This window comes from Vulpes lagopus, chromosome 9 (assembly GCF_018345385.1).
Source record: "Vulpes lagopus strain Blue_001 chromosome 9, ASM1834538v1, whole genome shotgun sequence".
NCBI lineage: Eukaryota > Metazoa > Chordata > Mammalia > Carnivora > Canidae > Vulpes > Vulpes lagopus.
Genome location: NC_054832.1, coordinates 26,835,955 through 26,859,504, shown reverse-complemented (window position 1 = coordinate 26,859,504; position 23,550 = coordinate 26,835,955). Strand labels below are relative to the sequence as shown.

The 23,550-nt window shown below is 34.5% G+C and overlaps 1 pseudogene; it reads right to left on the bottom strand.

Moving 5' to 3' along the window:
• Window positions 1-5,056: 5,056 nt before the first annotated feature.
• The window catches only part of LOC121498573, a 197,304-nt pseudogene continuing 178,810 nt past the window's right edge, over window positions 5,057-23,550 (bottom strand).

The window sequence follows — 23,550 nt, the reverse complement described above, 5'->3', positions numbered from 1 at the left end:
ATTCTTGAAATGGATATCCATTTGGTCAACAATGGTTGCAACACAAGAAAACATTTTCTTTCCTTGAAAATTTTTAACATATTGTTCCTGTGATATTCTTTTGGCACGAATTGGTGCTGTCAAAGTCTAAGCACACTCTTCCCTTACACATGTACTCTTTCTCTGTCTACACACCCAAAGGACTTATTCTTCGTCTAAAGTCAGGTAGTTTTATCACAATATGTATCGATAAATCGCAGTCATCACATAGTTTTCATTTATTTTTTTAAGATTTTATTTATTTATTTATTTATTTATTTATTTATTCATTCATTCATTCATTCATTCATTCATGTGAGACACAGAGAGAGAGAGGCAGAGGCACAGGCAAAGGGAGAAGCAGGTTCCATGCAGGGAGCCCTGACGTGGGACTCGATTCTGGGTCTCCAGGATCACGCCCAGGGCTGAAAGTGGTGCTAAACCGTTGGGCCACCATGGTTGTCCTCATTTATTTTAAATCAATACAGTTTCCATTAATAATACAGTTTACTATATGTTCTGCTCCCTTGCTTCTCCTTCAACAATTCCTATTAATTTGTAGTTTCATTGTCTATATTTAATATCCCTTATTTCCTTGAATAATTTATGTTGCATTTTTATGTTTGGCTTTTAAATTTGTTTCTTTTTAACCTTATGATCTTATATTGGGTTCTCTTTGTCTAATCTTAATTTCTAAATGATATTTTTAGTTTATTTTAATTCTCTCATTCTTCTACTCATTTCAGATTATTTCTAGTTTTCACATTTTATATTTTCATGTTTTGTGTAAATGTCTTAATATCTTTTAATCATTTTTTAAAAGTACATTAAGCTTTGATACTTTTAGCAAATTTTGGGGGTGAACATGCTGTCTTTAGTATTGTTTCTAATTCTCTTGTTTATCAGGATAATTTTAGGTAGGATTAGACCTTTATCACTTACTACTGATTTTGTCTGCATATGTGTGTGTGTATGAGTGTGTATGTGTGTGTAATAATTTTTTCTAATTTTGAGGCAGAGGCTTGGTTTAGTCAGTAGCTTTTTATAAATTAACCAAATTCTCTACAGTGTTAAAAATATAACTATTTTCTACCTATAGCTAAGGTGGAATAACCTCCACTGTAAACAATGGCAAAACTGGGTACATTTATATTGCAGCTGTTTTTGGCATTGAATAATAAACCACAGTGAGAAGAGTTAGAACCATAATAAGACCTCCACATTCACCTCCAATTTCATCCTTGGAACATATTCCTAATTAAGAAAATGGATCCCAAGCTGAGCTGAGATATAGAAATGGAGGGTCTGTAGTTCTCAGTGGCTGGAATTTGTGGGCCAGGTTGTTTGAAAAGATACAGCTACCTAAAGAAAGGACAACTGAACTGAAATATGTAAAGGGGTTCTGCTCAAGTCATTGGCCAAGCTCTTGTTTGCATTTTCTTGGAGGCCTCTTTGAAACCTAGCAATTAGTGGTTCTGAAGGTAGAAACAAAGATGTAACAGATTACACATATCTGGAAAATGCTGGAGCTAAATAGCCCAGCCCTTGTGGAGAAACTGCACCAATCACTTAGATCATTCAGATTAACCCTACAAATATTTACATCGGATATGTAATATGTTTATATTATATATACACATATTTATGTTGTTTTAGATATATATACATTTTTGTATTTATACATATGTTTGTTTCTTTGCAAGTCTGCTGATTTATTATTGTATTCTGGACTTGGCTATTGGCACATGGTAAAGAGTGAATAATTTGATTTTTCTGTGAAACATTTTGATTTCTTTTAAGATTTTATTTATTTATTCATGAGAGACACAGAAAGGAGAGAGAGAGAGAGAGAGAGAGAGAGAGAGAGAAAGGCAGAGGCATGAGCAGAAGGAGAAGCAGTCTCCATTGCAGGGAGCCTGACATGGAATTCGATCCCGGGTCTCCAGGATCATGCCCTGGGCTGAAGGCAGCACTCAACTGCTGAGCCCCCCGGGCTGCCCCCATACATTTTGATTTTTGTTCAAATCCTTGATTTTTGTTCAGCAGATATATGTGTATATGGAGATGTATATATTTGTATCTATTGCATATAAATATCTATCTTCATATCCACATGTCTCTCTCTCTCACATATATACATATATATCTTTATATACATCTGTTTTTCAATATATGTGTCTATATATTTATGTATCTATCTCTTATACATATCTCTCTATATAGATAGATGTAGATATATAAAAGCAGTTACACATATAAATATATCTGACAAACTAGAGGATACATTGCACTAAATAGAAACAAATCCAAGAGTTGACCCAGATGTTGGAATTAGTTTATAAGGACTATGTTGCTGCTATTATAATCAAGTAAGAAGATGAAGACATCATTCTATTGATTGTAAAGTAAAACCGCAGGAGACAAAGTATTAAACAACATAAATGCAATAAATAAAGATCATAATACTTGAACAAATAATTACATGTTAAGTATGAAATACACATTAAGAAGCTAGAAATTTGTACTAAAATTATAGAAATGGAAAAAAGTGGAAGGAAGAAAATAACTACAAATGAAAACAGATCAACAAAGTAGAAAATAATAAGTTTAAGGAAGCTTACTGCTGGGAATTTTCATAAAACAGGTGAGTCTCCAACATGACTGATCACAGTGGAAAAAAAAGGAGATATAAACTATCAATATAGGAGGAATGAAGGAGGAGCCACCATCAGCCATCATATGGACCTTAAATGTATAGTTGGTCAGTATAAATAAGAATTTTTATTTTCATAATTATAACAATTCAAATAAAATTAAAATCTGAAAACAAAATTTGTCAAGTTGACACATGAAGAATTAAAAATTGTGAAGGGCTCTATATCTATTGTTTTCAAGTTTTAATTTAAATTCCAGTTAGTTAAAAAGTAAATAAATAAATAAAAATAAATTCCAGTTAGTTGACATACAGTATAATTTTAGTTTCAGGTATAGGATTTAATGATTTGTCACTTACATATAACACCCAGTGCTCATCACAAGTGGATTTCTTAATACCTATCCCATTTAACCCATCCTCCTGCCCACCTCCCCAACAGCAACCCTCACTTTGATCTCTAGAGTTAAGAATTTGTTTTATGGTTTGCCTCTCTCTTTTTTTTGTTTCCCCTATGTTTATCTGTTTCGTTTCTTAAATTCTATATAAGAGTGAAATTATATGGTATGTGTCTTTCTCTTATTTTGTTTAGCCTAATACTTTCTAGCTCCATCTCTACATCTATTTTTTAATAGCAATTTAAATTTTTCCTGTCAAGAGGTCTCAAGGGCCAGATTGCTTAATTGATAATTTTTATCAAACACTTAATAATTAAATCATAACAATTTTACACAAGTTATTTCAGAAAATAGAGGACAATAGATACTTTCCAAAATAATTTTATTCATTCAATGTAAGTAATTAATTCATGAACATAAACAATTTTTCAATGAAAATATTAGCAGATCAAATTATGGAACACACAAAAGGTTTAACAAACTTTGGCATAATTTTATCCCCATTATGGAAGGTTGTTTTAATATCCCAAAGCAGTCAAAGTAATATTCTACATTATTAGGAACAAGAAAAAAATCAATCCCCTCAAAATTTGCAGAGAAAGTATTGACAAAATTCAAACCAATTTGTAATTTCAGAACATCTCTCATAAAATAGGAAACGTTAACTTTGTTAAGTTATAAAGATTGTGTACAAACCATATATAGCTGATATTCTGGATGTTGAAATACTGAATAGTGTCTTCTAATTTGGAAGCTAAGATAAGAGTGTGTCATCTTAAAAAAAAGTGTGTCATCTTAACATTTCTATTCATTATTACAGTAGAGGGCATAAATTGTGGAATAATCTAAGAAAATGAAATAAAAAGCATAATGATAGGGAAGGAATAAGTAAAACTATTTTACATGCAGATAATATGTCTGTTTGGAAAAATCCTAAGAAACCTAATAAGTGAATTTACCAAAGTCTAAGAATAAAATATCATTTTTTTAAAAAGATTTTATTTATTCATGAGAGACAGACAGAGAGAGAGAGAGAGAGAGAGAGACCCAGACAGAAGGAGAAGCAGGCTCCATGCAGGGAGCCTGATGCGGGACTTGATTCCGTGACTCCAGGATCATGCCCGGGGCCGAAGGCAGGCGCTAAACCACTGAGCCACCCAGGGATTGCCCTAAGAATAAAATATCAATGTTGTTTCTATAAGCTAGCAAACTAGCAAGAAAAACTGAAAAACGTGTTTTATTAAAGTGCTATTTTCAATAAGATTTTTAAAACATCAATTACTTTGGAATATCTTTTACTGAAGACAGACCACTACACTGGAAACTATCATACTTTATGGAGTAAAGAAAATCAAAAGGCTTTGAAAATGTAGAGACATATCATACTCATACATTAGAAGATTTTGTATTGTTATAATGCTAATTATCTCTAAAATGATTGGTAATTGCAAATGTATCCTGATCAAAATCCAAGCAGCTTGTAGAAAGCAACCATCTGATTTCAAACTTTATATATAAACAGAAGGACTTAAACCAACCAGATTATGTTGAAAAGACCTAAAATTAAAAAATAAATACCTTTGTAACATTCAGTAAGAAATATTTCTTAGGGAGGTCAAAAGAACAACCAAAAAATGAAAGTGATGAATTTTATCAAAATTTGAAACTTCATCTAGAGATACCGTTAAGAACATGAAGAAGCTGCTTCAAACATTAACAGACATGCTGTTTGAGGATTTCTTTAGGTTAAGCCACTAAATGGTAGATTCTTAAATTATATTCTTATCTATAAAAATAAAATTATGCTCAGCTTTGAGGGAAAAGAGTGCTTTGATTGGTATTCAATTGATACTACTGAAACAATTATTTCCAAATAAGGTTAATACAAATGTAATAACTTAAAGGGTTGACTCTACAAAACATTCTTTGAGTAACTTTGAGAATGGAAACCCTTGGAAGCTGAAATCCATCTATTTTTACAATACACTTTTTTTTTTTTTTTTTTTAGGAGTTGCCAATAGCACTTTATTTTTTCTTTTCAACATCCTGTTCTGCAGCTTCCTTGGCCCTTTTTGCCCGGATGCCAAAGAGCCGGGCATTGGCATGGGCCATGCAGAGGCTGGCAAATGCCTTGAAGTTCTTCTCCTCTTCTGTGATGACTCTGGCCTTCTCCTTCTTGTAGACATTCCGTATGGGCATGACTGGTCCTGTGAGCTGTGTTGCCAGTTTGAGTTCTTCAGCTGAGCTGTTGCCCTTCTTGGGGGCCGAAGGCTTCCTGGGGAAGAGGATGAGCTTGGAGCGGTATTCCTGGAGCCGCGCCACCTCCCTGTGAAGCCGGCCACCCGGAGCTCCTCCAGGCTGAAGCCCCTGCCGGCCCGCACCTTCGTGTGGTACCTCACCGTGGGGCAGGGAATAAAGAGATACAATTTCTTATAACATTACAGCTCATTTCAAGTTAGCCTGATTCTTTTTTATCAATGCATGTCATTGGCAACTAGATACTATGAAGCAATACACTTAAGTCACCTTTTCTTCTCTAATCACAGAACACCAAAAAATAATGGCAATTTATATATTCATAGAATAGCTTGAGGCTACAATAAAAGCATTAGATGTACTTTCACTATTTTCACATTATTTCCTAAAAATGTTTTAGTGTCATCAGAGGGAATTGTCTTAACAATCTCTAAAATGAAGGAAACATACCATCTCTAAAATCAGTTATTATCCAAGGGTTTCTAATAAAAGCTGATGAAATCTTGTTTCCAACAGTAATTTTTATTATTACAACCTTTTTCAATTTATAGCACAAAGTGGGTCAAAAATTAATGAGCTTTTTAAAACTACTGGATTAAGCATCACTGAAGTTATCATTTGTAAATTGAAATATCTTTATATTAATCAAAATAAAATGATGCAATGATAATATGCATATAATATTCAGCTCTTATTACTGTTATTAGAAACTACATTATTTCTGTCTAAGTATTCAAGGACAAGACAAATATTTTATTAAATTAATAATTGTTTTTCTTTAAAACATTGACTTAAATAGCATTAATCTGATCGCAAATTAAACAGGCTATGACAAGAATATAATCTCCACAATTCAAATTTAAAGAAGAGTCTACACTTATAAGATAGAGCTATTAATAGATCCTTTGTTACTAAGAATTTTTTTTCTGAGAGATGTATAATAATAAAGAAATAAAATAAATTTTGGGGACACAATTTTTCACTTTCATAATCTTTCAGTTAATAGTTTCATTTCCCTGGGTAGCCTATCAGCAGAAAATCAGGAATCATAATTTAGACACCATGAATAAATCATTGTGTATATTTCTCAAGCTTTGGACCCTGCAATGTGTATTGTTTTTACTTTTTTCTGCTTTCTGTATTCTTTTTTGTTTTGTATGTTTGTTTGTTTGTTTTTAGGATAAATACATCAGCAGTAAGAGGGAGTGGGAGGTATACTACAATGAATTTTTGGTAAAATTTCATTAAAGAAAACATCAAATATGAACCAATTTGATGTGATTCAAACTAGAGATTAGTTACATATATATATTTGTTAAGGAACTTAAAGCTTCAGTTTAGGGATGCCAGGTGGCTCAGCAGTTGGGTGTCTGTCTTCGGCTCAGGGCATGATCCCGGGATTCCGGGATCAGGTCCCACGTTGGGCTCTTTGCATGGAGCCTGCTTCTCCCTCTGCCTGTGTCTCTGTCTCTCTCTCTCTGTCATGAATAAATAAATAAAATCTTAAAAAAAATTAAAGCTTCAGTTTATAGCAATATGCTAATATAGGATATCTAGAAATGTTAAAAGTGTAATTTATTTAACACACTTAGTTTTGTTGCTGTAAACTCTTGAAGTTCAAATCAATAAAAATGTAGCTATTTTTCTGTCATTTCTACCATCAAAGAAAATGCATGTGCTTCCAGACAAATCCTTCCATGCTATTGCCATAGTTCTAGCATGTGACAGGAGGCAGCAGGTCTAAGGTTCCCAGCTGCTATAAGCATACTTTAACCTGTCAAGTCTTTATGGAAATAACTTACCCAAGTAAGTTTGAGGTAAAGGAATTATCACTCTATCCACCACTCCTCTTCCTACTCCAACCCTCTCTCTCCATGGCATATAATATAGCCACATACTTCCAGCCCAAAGAAGACTACAGTAAGACACATTGTAATCAAATTGTTTAAAGTCAAGGACAAAGAGAAAATTTTGACAGTACCAAGAGAAAAGTGTTTTTTCCCTGTATAAGAATAGCTCATAAGATTGACAGATTTCTCAGAAGAAACGTTGTAGGCCAAGAAACAATGGGATGATATATTCAAAGTAATAAAACAACTACCAAATAAGAAATCTATACCAATGAATTATCCTTTAAAAATGGAAGAAAATTGGGTGGCTCAGTCGGTTAAACATCCCTGCCTTTGGCTCAGGTCATAATCTCAGGGTCCTAGGATGGAGTCCAGTTCTCTGCTCAGTGGGGAATATGCTTCTTCTCCCTCTTCCTCTGCTCCTCCTCCATGCTTGTGCTCTTTTCTCTCAATAAATAAGTAAGTAAGTAAGTAAATAAATAATAAAATAAAAAGAAGAAGAAGAGGAAAAGAGAAAATCTTTCTCAGACAGAAATTGAGGGAGTCTATCATAAGACTTGCCTTATAAGAAATACTTAAGATCTTCAAATTGAAAACATGTTACCACAAAAACATATAAAAACATTACTGTAAAGACAAATATATAGGCATAGACAGTTTAAGTAATGCTATAAAGGTGATGCATAAGTCACTTTATGCTCTAATGTAAAGTTAATAGATAAAATTTTCTTAGTGAATACACAATATAAAAAAGAAACAAAAAGAAAGTAGGAGAGGAGAAGGACAAAAGAAATGCAAGATAAACAGAACCAATTAACGAAATGCCAATAGTCCTCACTTATGCAAAAGTACTTTAATGTAAATGAATCAAACTCACCAAACAAAAAGTACAGTGTCTGAATGGATACAAAAACAAGATGTACTTTCACCAGTTCCACCTGAAAGGAGCTAAAAAGTCTCCACTAAGTCCTAACAATAAGTTAAACAATGGAGACAGTAAAAAAGTAAGTGATTGCTGAAGGTTGATGAGGCTGGGGGTGAATAGATGGGTCATAGAGGATTGGGGGGCAGTAAAAATACTCTGTGTGATACCATAATGAGGTATTTGTCCAAATACACACCAAGAATGTACAACACCAAAATTGAACTAAAATTTAAACTCTGGGTTTGTGTGACAATGATGTGTCAATGTAAGTTCATCACTTGTAATAAATGCACCACTCTAGTGGGGGAATACTGATATTGGGGAGGTTGTACATGTGTGAGAACAGGAGATATATGGAAACTCTCTATATTTTCTGCTCACTTTTGCTGTCGATCTAAAACTTCCAAAAATAAAAACAAAACTAAGATCCAACAACATCCCATCTGCAGAAGACTTACTTTATAATTAAAGACACAAATAGGATGAGAAGTGAAGATAAAAGATACTTCAAAGAGAAACCAACAGTGCTTATGCTTATTTTAGAAAAAATGGACTTTAAGTGTAGAGACAAAGAATGTCATTATATGCTGATAAAGGGTCAATTAAACCAGAAGATATAATAATGATAAATATACACCCATCAAACTTCAGAGTACCTAAATTTATAAAGCAAATATAGACAGAACTCAAGGCAGAAATTGACAGCAATATGATAATAGTATGGAATTTCTATAACCCACTTACAATAGTGGATTATATATGTATGTGTGGTGTCCAGAGAGAAAAATCAATAGAGAAATAGATGACTGGAATAGCACTTATAGACGAAATGGACCTAACACAAGCAAATTTTTTTACTTAACAGCAGCTATTCACAATCTTATGGCACTCTATAACAAATTAATTAAAGACTTAAGTGTAAGACTTGAAACAGTAAACTACAAGAAGAAAACATAGGGGGAAAATCTCCTTGACATTGGTCTTGGCAATGATTTTTTAGGTATGACATCAAATGCACAAGCAACAAGGCAAAGATAAATAATGGGGACCATATCAAACTATTAACCTTCTGTACAGCAAAAGAAGCAACAGAATGAAAAAGCAACCTACTGAATGGGAGAAAATATCTGCAAATCATACATCTGATAAAGGGTTAATATTCCAAAATATATAAGAATGCATATTACTCAATAATTTACTCATAAATAAATAAATACATAAATTAATTAATTAATAATCTGATTTTTCCCCAATGGCAAAGGATCTGAATACACATTTTTCCCCAAAGAATAGTTGCCAACCACTCATCTGATAAGAAGTTAATATCCAAAATATGTAAAGAACTCTTAAAATTCAATAGTAAAAATACATAAATGAATAATCCAATTTAAAAATGAGCAAAGAACCAGAATAACATTTCTCAAAAGAAACAAACTGCCAACAGGCTTATGAAAATTCAGCTCATACTTTTATTTAAAAATCCAAACAAAAGGGGCAGCCTGGGTAGCTCAGTGGTTTAGCGCCACCTTCAGTCCAGGGCCTGATCCTGGAGACCCGGGATCAAGTCCCAGTTAAGACTCCCTGCGTGGAGCCTGCTTCTCCCTCTGCCTCTGCCTCTGCCTCTGCCTGTGTCTCTGCCTCTCTCTCTCTCTCTCTCTCTCTCATGAATAATAAATAAAATATTAGAAAAATAAAAATCCAAACAAACAGAAGTAGATAACCTAGTGAGTGACAGTGAGAGGAAAGGAGTTATCCAGACAGTCTGACATAAGAAATATATAAGATCAGGAGCACCTACATGGCTCAATCAGTTAAGCTTCTGATTCTTGGTTTCAGCTCAGGTCATGATCTCAGGGTTGTTTGATCAAGGGCCCTGTGTTGGGGCTCCCTGCTCAATGGGGTCTGCTTCTTTCTCTCAATCCTTTTGCCCCTTCCCCCACACACCCTCTAAATCAAACTTTTAAAAATAAACAAATCAGGAGATTGAACAAACATAAAAATTAGGCTAGAGATTACCTCTGGGTTACCATTAATGTTTTTAGAAAGGAGTTTATTGCACCTCAAGAGTGCTGACTGGGTTTTATTTCTTGACCTGGGTGGCTATTATATGATGGCTCACTTGTGCAAAATTTATTAAAATTTATCATTCTCTTTATGTGTGATAATTTGTAATTATGAATGGTTTAACTGTAGATCACTTTATCAGAGGAAGGTTTGTGGGAAAGAAAAAAGAAACAATCTGGTGACTGGCTTTTAGCAGTATGTACTCATTTGTCTAGGATTGATAATGGTAAATAAGCCTGGAATATATACATTTATGAGGTTTGGCTTCCAGGAAAATGTCACATAAGCCATTTAGCCTCTGAGTATGAAATGAAGATGTTTCATTACCTGGCTTCTGTGCCAATATGGTCACTGCCCACCTATCTTAGAAATATATCTTTAATCTGGGTCAGTGAATATCAAATGAAGAAAGAAAAGACCTAAGGAGATATGTCTATAGTCCTGGCCTCTTCTGTTTTCACCTTGTACTTATTTGAAAAGCTTTATGGACCACGATCTCTGATTCATGAGAATCTGATTAGGAAATCCAGTATCAGTGCTGCTTTGATGATACAATATAAAAAATAAGTATGTTTATAAAAATGATAAAAACACAAGTATGTTTATACAATTCACAACTATAACATAGTGTTAAAAACTGCTTGATAACCATGGTAGTAAAATTCATGACACTAATATATTCTTGAAATTATTTAACTAGATATATTAAAATAATTCACGTAATCAACATAATACATAAAGTATGTGATACAAATATTTGATAAAAAAGTATTTCATATAATCAAAGACTAATTTGAAATTTAAAATGCTTCATAGAAAATTAAAAGAATATCTTTAACCTAATAAATGTTACTTATCACAACTCTACAGCAAATTTAAGGACCAGAATGTACATATAGACACCACATCTTTAGTATTGTTTCTTTACTCATAGGCAACAAAATAAATTAAATAATAAAAATATGTCAAAAATTGAAGTTATAAGTATTAGAGAAAAAGAAAATATACTTACCATATCAATTGTCATTAAGAAGTATGTAGAAGTATCTACAGTAATGAGTCAAAAACATTTGCTTTTTACAAGAACCATTAAAATAATTTCATTTCCAAAATAGATAAACAAATTTAAAATATAACAGCAAACAAAAAAAAAAAAATAAAAAAAAAAAAAAAATAAAAAAAAAAAAAAAAAAAAACATAACAGCAAACAAAACACATGAATAAGATTAATCTAATAGAGAAAAAACATTATTTTAATCAAAATATAAAATTTACTTAAAAATATAGAAAAACAGACATAAAATGATGCATTTTATTCAAGGAAATAAAGACACAAACTTAATGTAATGTGAAATTCCAATATGGCACTTTAGGGAATTTGACAAGGTAATTCAAAATGCCAGTGAAATAAATAAATAATCATTAAAATTTAAGAGTATTCAAAGTGTTTTTATCCATCACCTCAGAATAACTTTTCAAACTTTCTGTCACAAATTTATATAACGTGGCTTTATTTGGAGGTTTGTTTACAATTCTATAGTCCATTCATTTTTTTTCAATTGTTATATTTATCCAGAATAAGATTAGTCAATTTAATTTAATCTAGAGTTAAATAATTTATAACTGAGAATGTTTACAGTTTAATCTATTTTGTCAAGGTCCGTGGTCCCAGACCTTTAGACAAATGCTATAAACCTCTAGTCAGCAACTTTGTCCTTCCGTCAACATAGAATAGCATGAATTAAGGTGCCCATAGTGTTTTTGGCTGTAATTCTTACAGAGGTATAGAGAGTAACCTTAGTTGAATGAAACATATATAAATATATAATATCTGAGTTAATTTTAGGATTGTCCATTTTTTGTTCTCACTTTCTGAGGATTTGTAGATCAAAGGCAAATAGATATTTTACCATACACTGCTATTGAAATTCCTAGTCTCTATAGAATGATTCATTAAAACATTTCCTCAGTGGAAAAAGATGTAAACATTTATCATTCAGATAAATATGTCAATTAAAACATACAGTTTGTTGGAACAAGAAAAAGAGACCAAAGATTCACAGTGGTCTATATAAGACAAACTCTGCTTGGGAGACAATAAGAACATTGCGATTATCTGGCAACTGCTATATTTATCTTAATTTGAGTTACAATCCTTACAAGGTACAATATTATACTCCAGATCAAAAATACATGAAAATATATGGCTATCAATTGATCTAAAGATGTAACCATCGTAAGTATAAATAGGAAGTGAATTGATAAGGGAGTTAAGTGCATTTTATAAGAGTACCATTTTTTTTTATTTTTTTAGCTTGAGATAACACAGACATACAAAAACAATTAAGATAGATGCAAAAAATTAATCTAGTAGAGAGGAAGTACAATATTTTGCCGTTGCTCATATTTCATATTTTGTCTAAATAATATTTCATACTTTTGTTAGCATTTATAAGCATTGAAAGCAATGTAATATGTCTTTTGATTTAAATGATTATATGGTCTCATATTTCCCATGCTCACATTTACAAAAAAATCCATTACATTTTTATGCCTTTGGGCATTGCTTCTTCCCTTCTTAGGTTCAGAGTTATTCCATCCATACATCATCTTCTACTTGGTCAAATGCGTTTTAACTTTAATATCCTTGGTATACTATCATGTGTTAATCATCAAATGTTTTTGCACATGCATAAAATACATATGGATATTTAGTTTTAACATCATATGTGTAATCATAATTAACATATAATTTTAATACTTCATTTACGTAGGCAGCTCTGGTGAATATTGTAGTATATTGCTTAGATGTCATCTCCTCTAGCTCTTTCAAGAACAAAAAGTCTTCCCCAACTTCAAGTCTTAGAAAACTCAGAAGGCTAAATATTATGCATAATACCTGACAACCCAGTCTTAATCGGTGGTAGAAAAAAGCCTCAAAACTGTTCGTCCCAATTGGCCATTTAAGTTTAATAGTAAAAGACCAATTAATGATAACAATACTTAGCAAAACCTTCAGAAGGAAAAGAGAGTGTTTTATGGACCATTTGTGTGTGTCTGTGTGTTTGTGTTTGTCTGGATGTATTTATGGCAGCTTTAGGTTGTTAGTTTTTAAAGTCAGTACTTTTTAAGTGAAAACAACTTGACCAAGAAATCTGTCGCAGAATTTTTGAAACCTATTAAAAACAAAGTTGATGAGAAAAAAATCCGGTCCCAAACAGACTAACCCCATGCCTACCCTAATTTGCAGACTTACTGGTTCCTGCCTCCTCCCTTCTCTGCCTCAGGGAGGGAGATCCCCACCAATGGCTCTACTTTCTAGCTGATCACACCCATTTACCTATGCAGATTTATGTGGCACAAAGACTACTTCAAGAAACCAGATGTCTCTCAGGGGACATGTTGCTAAGTGTGTACTTGCCTTACTACTTGTTTCCAACCAATTAAAAAAGAAATCTAAAACTCAGTCCTACAAAGAGATCACAACATGAAAGAATTGTTTAAAACCTCTTTTTTTCCCATCATATTGTCAGTCTTTTTGGACTGTTTTACGTACTAATTGAAACAAATTTACTTAAGAGTCAGAAGTCATCTAGCTGTTTTCTAGTCTCTTCACTTTCTAAACTATATTCACTCTGTTTTTAAAAGGACCTGAAATTTTGGCTAATGTAGGATATAATGGTGGTGGCAGAGACTTAAAAAAGGTGTTTTTTTATTGTTTTTTTTTGTTTTATACTTCCAATAGATGCTGCTGAGTTCAATTGATGCCTTGGAAAGGCTGAGGATGATCAATCCTCAATTAAAACCTAAATGTGAAAGGCATATGGCTTCATTGGCAGCATGTACAGGGACTCTCATTTCCTGCAGCTGGAACATAGAAAATACGTAGGATCAGGGCTAGAACTTAATTATGAAAGAAGCAGAGCTCCTGAGAAAGTTGTATTCTCAATCCCAGCAATATGTTACACTAAGGTCAGGGCTCTGAAAGGAAGGATTGGGACTCTGAGACTTCCTATGGAGTTTTCTTTGTAAATGCACACTCAGAAGTCTTCAAACATCAGATTCTTCTGACAGCTTTGCACTTGGAATATTATCCCTTTGTGTCTTTGTGCCAAAGCTCAGAATTCACCTCTTGGTTGAACAAAATACAGAGGTGTCTTCCTTGTAGGAAACATGTGCTCTCCTCATCATCTAACTGCCTATTTCCTCCTGGCCACAAATTTAATTAGCATTGTTAATCATTTCCTGTGGCCGCTACAACAAATCACCTAGGTGCTTCAAACAATAAAAAATTATTCTTTCAAAGTCCAAAAGCAGTATTACTAGGTGATAACGTGCCATCAGGGATGTGTCCATTCAAGGGGGTCTAGAGAAGAATCATTCCTTGCCTCTTTCTGCTTCTGGTGCTACCTACATTCCTTGGTTTGTGGTCATAATGTTGCAGGGTTGCAGAGTTTTTGTCTCTCAGAATCAAAGAATGAATCCTGTAGACACAAAAGGATGAAGTGAAAGTTTATTAAGTGAAGTGTTTATTAAGAATGGGAAAGAGGGGATACCTGGGTGGCTCAGCTGTTTAGTGTCTGCTTTCCACCGAGGGCATGATCCTGGAGTCCCAGGATCGAGTCCCATATCAGGCTCACTGCATGGAGTCTACTTCTCCTTCTGTCTGTGTCTCTGCCTCTCTCTCTTTCTGTGTCTCTCATGAAAGAATAAATAAAATCTTAAAAAAAGAAAAGAATGGGAAAGAAAAGCACCTCTTTAGAGTGAGAGGAGTCCAGAATAGATTGCCAATGAGGTCTTTCATGGTACTCTTTTATAGGAAACTGACCAGGGAACTTGGTAAATTTCTTGTCAATATCATGGTGGACTTGTAAATATCATGTCTATATTTAGAATAAACATGGTGGACTTTTAACTATCATGAGACTAAACTAAACAAGGGTTCATGTAAATATCATGAGACCAGAACACCTTGTCTGGTCTCATGTCATCCATAACATTTCTCCACATCTGGGATTTCTGTGAGCCTGGTTTCACAGTCTCCCTGCATGAGCCTGATCACATAGCCTCCTATCAATCCCTACCTAGCCTCTCCTGCCCCTCCTATCTCTTTTATACAAAGATGCCTGTGACTGTATATAGTGCCCACACTGATAATCCAGGATAATCTTCCCATTTAAATATCCTTACCTTAATCTCATCTCAAAGGCCCTTTTTCCTCATAGGATAACATTAATTCTCAAGCATTAAAGGCTTGATAGTTTTGGGTTGTCATTCCTTGGCTTACTACATAATTAATTCATAGCTGTAGTAGGCATAGTAAAAAAGGAACAGACTGTACTATTAATGAGCTACAGAATTTAGTCAACAAGTATGTATTAGCAGATGACGGGATGCTGTGTATATGGTTGGATCCTGAAGATACTGAATCAAGAGTGGTGGAATGTAAGGTTGGATTAAGAATTCCCTTCCACATAAAAGCCCTCTCCTGTGAAAGGCAGCTTCTCTACGGCACCAGGAAGTAAGAAAAGAAGTCACTGATGTGGCAAGGGTTCCTATTCCTGATCAGCTCTAAGAAGTTTGGGATGCTTTTATATGATGAGGGCAGGAAGGAAAGGTGTGCAACCCTGGTGATCCACTTCTGCATCCCTTAGCATTTTTTCTTGCCTGATTGTAACTGAATATATATGTGCAACATTTCGACCCTGAGAAGAGGAAAGTTAATAAGAACCTGTATCACTTAGGAATGAGAGTTTAAGTGTAAGTGATAGTGATAATGGAGAATGAGGATTTAGAATAAATAATAGAAAAGGAAGATGATGGGAACTAGTTGTGGCCCTGAAAACAACTGCAGAACTGGGCCTGCATGTCACTAACCTTCTTCCAAATTTTAACTGAGGAAGTGAGGCCCACGAGAGCCATAGAAAAGCTGCTTCCCATATATGTGTAGAGAAGTGATTTGTATAGCACATGGTGCTATGAAATTGTAGAGAAGGTATTTTCATGCTTCTGAATGTTCAGGGCTTTTGGAGCAAAAAATACAGACAATCTAGGTTAAAGAATTGTTTAGTAGTAACCCTAAGAGGAAAATACCTCTGAGAGATTTATTGGTTTACCTCTTCTGAGCTATGTGTTTATAGTCCAATGAAGAATTAAAGCCCAAGCCATTAGTTTATATTCCAAAAAACTGTAAAATCCCAGATACCATTCTCATAGAAGATTTGAGGGTTTTCTCCCTTTCTCCGGAGAAGAGAGTGGCAGTTGTGCAGCAATTCCTCTATAAACTCCCAAATTTATTACATCAGTGTTCCTCCTCAGTAGTACATCCCCCTGTATGTGCAGCTGACAACTGCCTTCATTGTATTGCCCCAGAGAGATTGGGGTCCGGGGAAATGATGCTGCTTTGCTATAGGTAATTCTGATGCCTCAGCCAGAAACTGCATGCTTCATTTTATCTTACTTATTTTTTAAATATTTTATTCTGAGAGAGAGAGTGTGCATGTGCATATGTGCGAGGTGCGGGAGGGACAAAGGGAGAGAGAGAGAGAGAGAGAGAGAGAGAGAGAAACAGACTCCCCACGGAGCTGAGTGTGGAGCCCATCACAATGCTAGATCTCATTACTCTGAGATCACAAACCAAGCCAAAATCAAGAATCAGATTCTTAACTCACTGAACTACCAGGCACCCTCCACATGCTTTGTTTTAAAAAACAATCCATCTATACATATAAAACTTAACAGGAGCAGACCTTGGCAGCCGTAGAGCTGTGCTGCTAAGATGCATTTGCTTTATTAAAACAAACAAACAAACAAACAAACAAACAAACAAAAAAGCTTTATTGAGGTATAATTGATATGCTAAAAACCGCACATATTTAATGTTTACAATTAAATTGAGTTTGGACATAAGCAAACACCAGTGATAACATCATCACTATCCAGAATCTCCCAAACTTCTTGGTGTTCCTCTGTTTTGGGATTTGTTTGTTTTGTTGTTTGTTTTTACTTTGAAGAGAATTATTGTGTGTGGGGTAGTTGGTAGACACTCTCTAGCTGCCACACAACTGGATGCCCAGCAGTGCTCAAGACAAAGCTTCATTCTTTCTGGCCTGCTCACAGACAAGAAGTGAAGATGACAGGGGACTACTGGGTCATTCCTGCCCAGTGTGGTACTCCACTAATGGCATTTTCCCCTCTGGGCCTTTCCATCTAATTGGCCAACAATTTTTGAGAACTTCGCTGCAGTCTGAGAATCTTCTTTCCAATCCTCATTCCTTCCCCTTTCACAGTTATAAAACCTGTATCATGGTCTGAAGTCTCTGCCTACCTTTTCCCACCATACATCTCTTCATTGTTTAATTAGTTCTTTGCATTTGCTTCTCAGTAGAACTGAACTAACACCAAAACAGTTTGGATATAGGCGGGATCCTAAACAACATACAGTTGCCTCTTCTCTGCCATAATATATTCAATAGAAATAGGGCATTTCACATACATTGAACAACTATATCAACAACATTCTTTTAATTCTCTCTCAATAAACAGAAAGTGACCAGTAGATTAAAAATGTTGGTAAGACACATGCATCTCACACAGTGGATAGTAAAGCTCACAAAGATTCAGGGACTTTGTACTACCATAAAACTATGAGGTGTCTAGCGCTATAGGTTATCAGTATACTCAGATGACTACTCCAGAGTAACAGATTAATTATTACATTTTACACCTTCCACAATAAGAAAAGGAAGCAAAACCTCTAATAGACATCTTTAGGTTCTGGATTACCATGTTCCACAATTGGTAATACTATTTTAATGCATGTACAAGGTGACACAAGAGGCTACCAGTGCTGAGTGGGGATCAGAACAGAAAAAGGCACTACAGAATGTCCAGGCATGATGCAAGTTCATACTACTTTTTGCTGTATAATCTAGCAGACCCTATGGTATTAAAAGTATTAGTGCTACAGGAAGATGACTTATGGAGTTTACAGCAAGTCCTAATAGGATAATGACATGTGACAAAAACCATGCTATCTACAGAGGAAAATTATACATCTTCTGCAAAATAGCTCCTAGTATGGTAATGAGTCCTGGTAGAGATGAAATGCCTAACCAGAACACCAAATAAGCTCTGTTTCACCCTTTAAGTAATAAGATTGGGTAAACCAGTCAGCATTCCATAGTAAGGCAAATGTGGAAAATCCAGTTCAAAAGCAATATTGGAGGAGACAAATACATTACGTGAGCAGAGAGTCAGACCCTATATCTTCTACCATGATTGTAGCAGTGCATCTCCATTAGAAATATAATACTCACCAGGCATAGCAGTGGGAACTTTGGTTTATCCTACTAAATGTCACCTTGTAAGTACTCCAGGAAAAGCAGCTGACCAGAATTATGGAGAATATACTTCCCTAACATATTATATGAGTAAGTGGTTGCAAGGATCACAAGGGATAAGTCTACACTGGATGCCCTTGGGGGTTCCTAGAATTTCCCTGCTATTAGAATATATCATTCATTTCCTTGGTGTCAGGAGTGTTGGGAGCTGACAATAGTCAACTGTGTACCTCTCCAGGAATTGTTCTTATCTGAAGAAAGCTTTCTTGCCCAAAGTTATACCTCTTATCCAAAAGACTAGTCAGTGCAAGAAATGTAGGCCAAGTTCCCTTGCATCAATATGGGACAAGTTTGCAGGGCCATCCCCATCACAGATATCTGAGTTTGATGAGCTGAGACTGTTGTTATAACAAAATATCACTTCAAGTTCTTGTTCTATCACTTTCGCTTTTTTCATTTCTCTACGATGTACATCAAAAAGCACTTCCCAGTTAATCTCCTGGACATAAACTCCTGTCTCAAATTCTGTTTCCCAGAAAACACAACTTCCAAGTCCACTTATTTATATTATGATTTTTAAGGTTATGAAACTGTTGATAGATTTATATATTCTGGGCTAAAAACAAAATAACAACAGAGAGGAAATAGGAATGTTTTTTGTTTTTTTGTTTTTTTTTTTTTGCTTTTCCAAAGTAATGTGAAACTATTGTGGGTAGTCAACATATCCTTGCTTTAAAGGTAATAAATCTCTCAGATCATTGGCTTCCTATCAAAGAAGATGGAATGTAGAGAGATTTTTCAAAATAAATGTGATATCAGATGTCCTACTGAGATGGTGTATCCTAATTTAGTTTTTTAATACCCATAGGTTATTTCCTGGTGTCATTTAGACAAATAAATCATAAACACAGGCAGCCCCGGTGGCGCAGTGGTTTAGTGCCACTTGCAGCCTGGGGTGTGATCCTGGAGACCTGGGATCAAGTCCAATGTCCGGCACCCTGCATGGAGCCTGCTTCTCCCTCTGCCTGTGTCTCTAAGAATAAATAAATAAATAAAATCTTCTTTAAAAAAATCATAAATACTAGATTAGATCATTTCTGGCTCCTCCAAATTCTGGACTGTAAATTGTAATTTTATTCATTAATCCTGCGACTCAATATATATATTTTCTTGTTTTATAATGTTGATGAGGATTAAGGTCTTTGATATATCCCATTTAGAATTCCCCTTATCCATGTCCAAGGCCTGTGGTTTTTTTGCAACAGCTGCACAAATTCATATATATACAAATATATATATATATTCATATATATACAAATTCATATATATACATATATATAGATATATCTATATATCTATATCTATATCTATATATCTATATCTATATATATATTAAAGTAATCTCTATTACCCAACATGACCCCAAGATTAAGGGTCACAATCTCTATTGCCTGAGCCAGCTGGACACCCCTACATAAATTAGTTATAAAACACACCCAGGGAAAAATGAAAACATTTCCAGTTACCGCAACTTAGCAAACAGATTTGTGTCACTAATTTTCTCTAATGGTCTTTCTCTTTTATGTAATCTCAAACATGAAAATCAAAAAAACAAAAATTTTATCTCATTCAAAATACCTGAGCTATGGCATACAGCTTAGGTCCCTCCAGACAGTTTTGATATTTTAACGAACCTGGAGAAAACGATTAAGATTTGTTACCCATACCGTTGATAGGTTTCTACCATCTGCCTCAGGGTTTATAAGGCAAAAGATTTTTAAATTTAAAAAGAGAAGCATAAGTAAGATAGTCCTTTAGATGCAGAGAGAACTTCATTCTTAAGATATATAGCTCTTTATCTTGGTGCTATCTCTCTTGGACCCTTTCCCAGAACTTTTTACTGTCCAAGTTGATAGTCTGTCAAGACTTTTGACCTGGATATAGTAATTTCTCAGAGTTTAACTCTTTCTGCAATTGAATCAATCCCTTTAAATTTTATTAATTCTCTACTAGGGTTTTTATGGATTTGAAGAACAGGTTTTTAAGAAAAAAAAAATACTATGATCAGGTAATTTGTCTTTGTCCAGACTATGTAATGCATCATAAATAGAGCAAGAAATTAGCTACTCAGAATCTTTCTCATTAGTCATTTCCCTAGGAATTTCCCCCACATTAACTCTGTCTCTGTTAAAAATGTTCTAAGTGGAGAATATGAATATCACAAAGCAGATTTAAGATATCAATTTCAAAAAGAAAATTTTTCAAGCAGTGCAGAATACCAGCCCCTAGACAATCTGGGTGGTAGATTAGGTTTGGTATCCCCCTTTCAACATTTTTTTAAAGATTTATTTATTGGGGTGCCTTGTGTGGCTCAGTGGTTGAGTGCCTGCTTTCAGCTCAGGGCATGATCCTGGGGTCCTGGATTTGAGTCCCACATCAGGCTCCCTGGAGTCTGGTTCTCCCTCTACTTCTGTCTCTGCCTCTCTCTGTGTCTCTCATGAATAAACAAATAAAGTATTTTTTTAAAAAAATAAAGTGATTAGTCACTTAATATTAAAAAGAGAAAAAAAAAACATTTACAGAGTTTTAGGGAAATAAAGCTGATTTACAGTCGAAATTTAACTCTGTCAACTCTGTCTCTAACTCTGGATCACAATAAAGACAATGAGGCCCCTAGTAGCTAGTTGGTTAAGCATGTGCCTTCAGCTCAGGTCATGATCCTGGGGTCCTGGGATCAAGCCCCAAGTTGGGGGTCCCTCCTCAATGGAATGCCTGCTTCTCCCTCTCTTTCTGCAGCTCCCCCTGCTTGCATTCTCTCTCTATCAAATAAGAAAAATAAAAATTAAAAGAAAAAATAAAAATAAGGACAATGGATTTATGTTGTGCTCTTAGAGTCTAAAACTCCCTGGAGGACCCTCAATGTCAGCATATTTAACAATAGCTTTCAATGGGCCTAACCAGCTTAATAAACCTGACTTGTTTACATGATTTCTTGCACAGATATTGATATTTGAAACCATAAACACAGTACAATACATGAGTTCAAATAAAAAAACCATGAGAAGTATGCACATAGCATGTCTCATGGACCTACGGTGCTCACCTGCACTTTCTTCCGCTGCCTCTATCCTTTGCCCTAAATGATAACTATAATGAGTATGTTCTGTAAAGTTTTGTGAGTCCTTTCAAATATCTGACCCAGGGAATTTTGTACTATTCAATTTCTCTTGCTCAGGTAAATAAATTCAGTACCCTTTCTATAAATTTATACCATTGAAAAAAAAAGAAAGAAAGCTTTCTTCCCCTTCTTCCCTCCCCACCTTCCCTGACTTCCCCCTCTTCCTTCCTCTTTCTTGCTTTTTCTTTCTCTCTCATTAGAATACAATTTCTTATACCTATACAATTCTCTATCTCGTATACTTCTTTTGTTTTTGTTTTGTTTCATTTTGTATGGCAGATATGCATGCTGACCCTTCTGGGGACAGGCATAGTCTAAATTCAGATATCTAGTCTCGCTCAGAAAGACCTGGATGGGATCAATTTGACAGAAAGCTCCTTTCTCTAGAGGTCTTTTTTTTTTTTTCTTTTTCTTTTATTTTTTCCCCCTCTGGTTTGCAGGCAATTTGTCTTCACACTCTAGTCTCTGAACCTTCTCTAATTATACAAACTGGATACATGCTAGTTAGAGTATGGGTTACACCTTTGGGGAAGGTTAATTCCCTGCAATTTACTAAATATATTTACAGACTTAAGAAAAAGGAATCATTGAAAGAACCCCTAGCCTTCCATTACCACTTCACCTGGTGTTCTACATCAAAATTTCATGCAAATGAGAGAAAGGTTTAATTGTGACTCCTAGATTTTGGCCTTGGGTAATTGAGTGAACACTGGTGATGTTTAAAGGTAGGGGAAGCCTTGGTTGTTTATTTTGTTAACTGCAGTGTTGAATGATAGAATGAAGTATTTAACTGTACCATACTGTGTTTGAGTTTCCTATAAGACATTCAGGTGAAAATGACAAATGGCAAGGTGAATATTTGATATACTTAAGAACAGATGCTATTCAATAGGAGTTTACTAAGATACCTATATTTGTTTTGAGTGTATCAGTATTGTAATGTTATAATGAGATGTCAAGTATTTTTTCACAAAGAAAAATTTCAATGTAATTTGAAATTGAGCAATAAAATTATTTTCCAGGTTATCATCATCATCATCATCATTATTATTTTAGTTTTGGTCAACTATCCTCAGGGTACATAAACCCCAAGTAAAGCATCCCAATAAAAATCAATGGTTGTCCTCCCATTTCACTCCATTATCAGTAAGGACTAGAAATGACAAAAATAATGGATATAGCACAATTTGACTTGGAACATTTTCTTGAAGACAACAAATAAAAGCTCTTCAACATAGAGCACTATCTAAATAATTCATCTTTGGGCTTACTCTCTTGTGTTGTCATGTTTTATTTAGAATACTTCTTCCATAAAATTGTTATAGTAAGATAGAGATGGATCTACGTCCCTTAGCTTGCAAAGTGGTATAAGTAGAAGATATATCAAAGACAAGTTATGAGGGCAAACTAGAAAGTGAGCAACAACTAAATGGGGCAAGTCATGTAGTCTGTCTTACTGGTGTATAAGATAAAACAGAAATTTTGGATTATAATATAGTTTAAAGGAAACGAACTAGGGGTGGTGGAAGAGGAGGAGGGGGGTGGGGGTGATGGGTGACGGGCACTGAGGGGGGCACTTGACAGGATGAGCACTGGGTGTTATTCTGTATGTTGGTAAATTGAACACCAATAAAAAATAAATGTATTTAAAAAAAGAGTAATTTTACCAGAAGTCTGTCATTCTCTGTGTATATGTATGTGTGTGCATACTCACATACATATATATTACTTATATATGTATATATATATTTGTATTTAATTATTGATACCTGTAACAATAGTAAGCTGAGGTTAGATTTTATCTTCTTTAATGCTTAACTCACTCAAGACCTTAATGGTATTGGCATTTGTTAGTTGAGGATAGAT